General features: G+C 40.4%; 1 non-coding gene across 1 annotated transcript; it reads left to right on the plus strand.

The window, feature by feature from the left end:
• Positions 1-6099: 6099 nt before the first annotated feature.
• Positions 6100-6207, plus strand: LOC148545575 (small nucleolar RNA R71). The gene has a single exon (XR_015901394.1). It is a non-coding gene; the product is annotated as a small nucleolar RNA R71 (small nucleolar RNA).
• The last annotated feature ends 827 nt before the right edge of the window (positions 6208-7034 follow it).

Here is a 7034-nt window from a genome sequence, read left to right on the forward strand (position 1 = left end):
TTTGGATGATGCTCTGTGGGCATACAGAACAGCATTCAAGACTCCTATTGGGACCTCTCCATACCAGCTTGTGTATGGAAAAGCTTGTCATCTGCCAGTGGAATTGGAACACAAGGCCTACTGGGCAACCAGGTTCCTAAACCTTGATACTAAGGTAGCTGGAGAGAGGAGATTACTCCAGTTGAATGAGCTGGAAGAATTCAGACTCAATGCTTTCAAAAATGCCAAAATTTATAAGGAGAAAGAAAAAATATGGCATGACAAAAGGCTATCATCTAGAGTCTTTGAGGCAGGACAAAAGGTCTTGCTGTTTAACTCAAGGCTCAGATTGTTCCCCGGAAAATTGAAATACCGGTGGAGGGGCCCATATGTGATTACAAGTGTGTCACCATATGGCTATGTAGAACTTCAAGATATTGATTCCGACAAAAAGTTCATTGTTAATGGACAAAGAATCAAACATTATCTTGAGGGCAATGTTGAGCAAGAATGCTCAAAGCTGAGACTAAGTTAAAAGCTCAGTAAAAGTGGTGCGCAGAAATTGTGATTACACTTTGATTATGTAAAATTCATTGCTCTTTCTTTCCCTGGTAATGGCGCCAAAAACATGATGCCAATACCATGGTTCACAACTTTGCACAACTAACCAGCAAGTGCACTGGGTCGTCCAAGTAATACCTTACGTGAGTAAGGGTCAAATCCCACGGAGATTATTGGTATGAAGCAAACTATGGTCACCTTGTAAATCTTAGTCAGGCGGATATAAAATAGTAATGGGGTTTTCGAAAATTAATAATAAAATAAGGATAGAAACACTTATGTAAATCATTGGTGAGAATTTCAGATAAGCGTATGGAGATGCATTCATTCCTCTGAACCTTTGCTGTCCTGCTGTCTTCATCCAATCAGTCTTACTCCTTTCCATGGCTGGCTTTATGCAAGGGCATCACCATTGTCAGTGGCTACATCCCCTCCTCTTGTGAAAATGGTCCAAGATGTCCTGTCACGGCACGGCTAATCATCTGAGGTTCCCGATCATGCTGGAATAGGATTCACCCTCCTTTTGCGTCTGTCACTACGCCCAGCACTCGCGAGTTTGAAGCTCGTCACAGTCATTCAATCATTGAATCCTACTCGGAATACCACAGACAAGGTTTATACTTTCTGAATTCTCTTGAATGCCGCCATCATTCTAGCTTACACCACGAAGATTCTGATTAAGAGATCTAAGAGATACTCATTCAATCTAATGTAGAACGGAAGTGGTTGTCAGGCACGCGTTCATAGGGAATGATGATGATTGTCACGTTCATCACATTCAGGTTGAAGTGCGAATGAATATCTTAGAAGCGGAATAAGTTGAGTTGAATAGAAAACAGTAGTAATTTGCATTAATCTTTGAGGAATAGCAGAGCTCCACACCTTAATCTATGGAGTGTAGAAACTCTACCGTTGAAAATACATAAGTGAAAGGTCCAGGCATGGCCGAATGGCCAGCCCCAAAATGTGATCTAAGATAGCATACAACTGATCAAAGATGTCTAATACAATAGTAAAAGGTCCTATTTATAGTAAACTAGCTACTAGGGTTTACAGAAGTAAGTAATTGATGCATAAATCCACTTTCGGGGCCCACTTGGTGTGTGCTTGGGCTGAGCTTGAGTGTTGCACGTGTAGAAGTCCTTATTGGAGTTGAACGCCAGTTTTTGTGCCAGTTTGGGCGTTGAACTCCACTTTGCAGCTTGTTTCTGGCGCTGGACGCCATAATTGGGCAGAGAACTGGCGTTGAACGCCAGTTTGCGTCATCTAAACTTGGGCAAAGTTTGGACTATTATACATTGCTGGAAAGCCCTGGATGTCTACTTTCCAACGCAATTGGAAGCACGCCATTTTGAGTTCTGTAGCTCCAGAAAATCCATTTTGAGTGCAGGGAGGTCAGAATCCAACAGCATCAGCAGTCCTTCTTCAACCTCTGAATCTGATTTTTGCTCAAGTCCCTCAATTTCAGCCAGAAAATACCTGAAATCACAGAAAAACACACAAACTCATAGTAAAGTCTAGAAATGTGAATTTAACATAAAAATTAATGAAAACATCCCTAAAAGTAACTAGATCCTACTGAAAACATACTAAAAACAATGCCAAAAAGCGTATAAATTATCCGCTCATCACAACACCAAACTTAAATTGTTGCTTGTCCCCAAGCAACTGAGAATCAAATAGGATGAAAAGAAGAGAATATACTATAAATTCCAAACTATCAATGAAACATAGCTCCAATCAAATGAGCGGGACTTATAGCTTTTTGCCTCTTGAATAGTTCTGGCATCTCACTTTATCCATTGAGGTTCAGAATGATTGGCATCTATAGGAACTCAGAGTTCAGATAGTGTTATTGATTCTCCTAGTTCAGTATGATGATTCTTGAACACAGCTATTTCATGAGTCTTGGCCGTGGCCCTAAGCACTTTGTTTTTCAGTATTACCACCGGATACATAAATGCCACAGACGCATAATTGGGTGAACCTTTTCAGATTGTGACTCAGCTTTGCTAAAGTCCCCAATTAGAGGTGTCCAGGGTTCTTAAGAACACTCTTCTTTTGCTTTGGACCTTGACTTTAACCGCTCAGTCTCAAGTTTTCACTTGACACTTTCACGCCACAAGCACATGGTTAGGGACAGCTTGGTTTAGCCGCTTAGACCAGGATTTTATTCCTTTAGGCCCTCCTATCCACTGATGCTCAAAGCCTTGGGATCCTTTTTATTTACCCTTGCCTTTTGGTTTTAAGGGTTATTGGCTTTTTGCTCTTGCCTCTTGGTTTTAAGAGCTTTTGGCTTTTTCTGCTTGCTTTTTCTTTTTCTTTCTATTTTTTTTCGCCTATTTTTTTTTCTGCAAGCTTTGTTCTTTGCTGCTTTTTCTTGCTTCAAGAATCATTTTTATGATTTTTCAGATTATCAAATAACATATCTCCTTGTCATCATTCTTTCAAGAGCCAACATATTTAACATTCTTAAACAACAACTTCAAAAGGCATATGCAGTGTTCAAGCATTCATTCAGAAAACAAGAAGCATTGTCACCACATCAATATAATTAAACTAAGTTCAAGGATAAATTCGAAACTCATGTACTTCTTGTTCTTTTGAATTAAAACATTTTTCAGTTAAGAGAGGTGATGGATTCATAGGACATTCATAACTTTAAGATATAGTTACTAACTACTAATGATCATGTAATGAAGACACAAACATAGATAAGAACATAACATAGAAAACGAAAAACAGAAGAAATAAGAACAAGGAATGAATCCACCTTAGTGATGGTGGCGTTTCCTTCTTGAGGAACCAATGATGTCCTTGAGCTCTTCTATGTCTCTTCCTTGTCTTTGTTGCTCCTCCCTCATTGCTTTTTGATCTTCTCTTATTTCATGAAGGATGATGGAGTGTTCTTGATGTTCCACCCTTAATTGTCCCATGTTGGAACTTAATTCTCCTAGGGAGGTGTTGATTTGCTCCCAAAAATTCTATGGAGGCAAGTGCATCCCTTGATGTATCTCAGGGATTTCTTGATGATGAGCTTCTTCATGTGCCTGTTGAGATTCATGAATGTTCTCTCTTGTTTGCTCCATCCTTTTCTTAGTGATGGGCTTGTGAGATGAATCTTTCCATCTCCCATGGCTCAGAGGTGGAAGCATTTGTCATCCCTTTCCTCTTTCTTGAGGTTTCTCTGGCCTTAGGTGCCATTAATGGTAATGGAAAAACAAAAAGCTTATGCTTTTACCACACCAAACTTAGAATATTGCTCGCCCTCGAGCAAGAGAAGAAAGAATAGATGAAGAAGAAGAAGATATGGAGGAGATAGAGGGATGTGTGTATGGATGTGAGTGGTGAATGGAAAACAGAAGGGATGATCATGAATGGAGAGAGGGAAGGTGAGGTGGGTGGGGATCCTGTAAGATTCACAGATCCTGAGGTGTTCAAGGATTTACAACTTTGCACCAAATTAGGCATGTAAAATGCCCTTGCACACAACTCTGGGCGTTCAGCGCCAGGTTGGTGCCCATTTTGGGCGTTCAACGCCCATTTGTTCCCCATTTCTTGCGTTGAACGCCAGAACCATGCTTGTTCTGGGCGTTCAGTGCCCAGATACTGCCCATTTTGGGCGTTCAGCGCCAAAACCATGCTCTGTTCTGGCGTTGAACGCCAGGCAGATGCTTCCTCCAGGGTGTGATTTTTCTTCTGCTGTTTTTGATTCCGTTTTCAATTTTTATATTTTTTTTGTGATTCCACATGATCATGAACCTATAAAGACATATAACTAAGAAAAATATAGTTAGATAAATAAAAATTGGGTTGCCTCCCAACAAGCGCTTCTTTAATGTCAGTAGCTTGACAGTGGGTTCTCATGGAGCCTCACAGATGTGCAGAGTTCTGTTGAGACCTCCCAACACCAAACTTAGAGTTTGGATATGGGGGTTTGACACCAAACTTAGAGTTTGGTTGTGGCCTCCCAACACCAAACTTAGAGTTTGACTGTGGGGGCTTTGTTTGACTCTGCTTTGAGAGAAGCTTTTTATGCTTCCTCTCCATGGATGCAGAGAGAGATCCTTGAGTTGTGAACACAAGGTTATCCTCATTTAATTAAAGGATCAATTCTCCTCTGTCCACATCAATCACAGCTCTTGCTGCGACTAGGAAAGGTCTTCCTAGGATGATGGATTCATCCTCTTCCTTTCCAGTATCCAGGACTATGAAATCAGCAGGGATGTAAAGGCCTTCAACCTTTACCAACACGTCCTCTACTTGTCCATAAGCCTGTTTTCTTGAATTGTCTGCCATCTCTAATGAGATTTTAGCAGCTTGTACCCCATAGATTCCCAGTTTCTCTATTACAGAGAGGGGTATGAGGTTTATCCCTGAACCAAGGTCACACAGAGCCTTAAATATCATGGTGCCTATGGTACAAGGTATTATGAACTTTCCAAGATCCTGTCTCTTCTGAGGCAATGTCAGTTGATCCAGATCACTTAGTTCATTGGTGAACAAGGGAGGTTCATCTTCCCAAGTTTCAATACCAAATAATTTGGCATTCAGCTTCATGATTGCACCAAGGAACTTGGCAGTTTGCTCTTCAGTAATATCCTCATTCTCTTCAGAAGAGGAATACTCATCAGAGTTCATGAATGGCATAAGGAGGTTCAATGGAATCTCTATGGTCTCTAGATGAGCCTTAGAGTCCTTTGGTTCCTCAGAGGGAAGCTCCTTATTGATCACTGGACGTCCCAGGAGGTCTTCCTCCTTGGGATTCATGTCCTCTCCTTCCCTTATAGGTTCGGCCATGGTGCTTATGTCAATGGCCTTGCACTCTCCTTTTGGATTCTCTTCTGTGTTGCTTAGGAGAGTACTAGGAGGGATTTCAGTGATCCTTTTACTCAGCTGGTCCACTTGTGCTTCCAAATTTCTAATGGAAGACCTTGTTTCATTCATGAAACTTGCAGTGGCTTTGGATAGATCAGAGACTAAGTTTGCTAAATTAGATAGATTCTGCTCAGAATTCTCTTTCTGTTGCTGAGTGGATGATGGAAAAGGCTTGCTATTGCTAAACCTGTTTCTTCCACCATTATTAAAGCCTTGTTGAGGCTTTTGATCCTTCCATGAGAAATTTGGATGATTTCTCCATGATGAGTTATAGGTGTTTCCATAAGGTTCACCTAAGTAATTCACCTCTGCTATTGCAGGGTTCTTAGGATCATAAGCTTCTTCTTCAGAAGATGCCTCTTGAGTACTGTTGGATGCAGCTTGCATTCCATTCAGACTCTGGGAAATCATATTGACTTGCTGAGTCAATATTTTATTCTGAGCCAATATGGCATTTAGAGTATCAATTTCAAGAACTCCCTTCTTCATAGGCGTCCCATTACTCACAGGATTCCTCTCAGAAGTGTACATGAACTGGTTATTAGCAACCATGTCAATGAGTTCTTGAGCTTCTGCAGGTGTTTTCTTTAGGTGAATGGATCCACCTGCAGAAGTATCCAATGACATCTTTGATAACTCAGACAGACCATCATAGAATGTATCCAGGATGGTCCATTCTGAAAGCATGTCAGAAGGACACTTTTTAGTCAACTGTTTGTATCTTTCCCAAGCTTCATAAAGGGATTCACCTTCTTTTTGTCTGAAGGTTTGAACATCAGCTCTAAGCTTGCTCAGCTTTTGAGGAGGAAAGAACTTGGCTAAGAAAGTCGTGACCAGCTTATCCCAAGAGTTCAGGCTGTCTTTGGGTTGAGAGTCCAACCACACTCTAGCTCTGTCTCTTACAGCAAAAGGGAAAAGCATGAGCCTGTAGACTTCAGGATCTACTCCATTAGTCTTAACAGTATCACATATCTGCAAGAATTCAGTTAAGAACTGAAAAGGATCTTCAGATGGAAGTCCATGAAACTTGCAGTTCTGCTGCATCAGAGAAACTAGCTGAGGTTTCAGCTCAAAGTTGTTTGCTCCAATGGCAGGAATGGAGATGCTTCTTCCATGTAAATTGGAATTAGGTGCAGTAAAGTCACCAAGCATTCTCCTTGCATTATTGTTGTTAGGTTCGGCTGCCATCTCCTGTACTTGTTCGAAATTTTCAATAAGGTTGTCTCTGGATTGTTGTAATTTAGCTTCTCTTAGTTTCCTCTTCAGAGTCCTTTCAGGTTCTGGATCAGCTTCAACAAGAATGCCTTTTTCTCTGTCCCTGCTCATAAGAAAGAGAAGAGAAAAAGAAAAGAAGAGGAATCCTCTATGTCACAGTAAAGAGGTTCCTTATTGTTAGTAGAAAGAGAGAAAAATTCGAACACAGATGGAAGAGGGGGTTCGAATTTGGTGAGTGATGTGAAGAAGAGATGTTAGTAGATGAATAAATAAATAGAATAAGATGAGAGAGAATGAGAATTTTCGAAAATTATTTTTGAAAAAGAGTTAGTGATTTTTGAAAATAGTTTTTGAAAAATGTTAGTAATTTTCGAAAATTAAGATTTAAAAATTGAAATAAT

The sequence above is a fragment of the Arachis ipaensis genome, chromosome B9, assembly GCF_059453495.1.
Source record: "Arachis ipaensis isolate K30076 ecotype BB chromosome B9, ASM5945349v1, whole genome shotgun sequence".
Classification (NCBI taxonomy): Eukaryota; Viridiplantae; Streptophyta; class Magnoliopsida; order Fabales; family Fabaceae; genus Arachis; species Arachis ipaensis.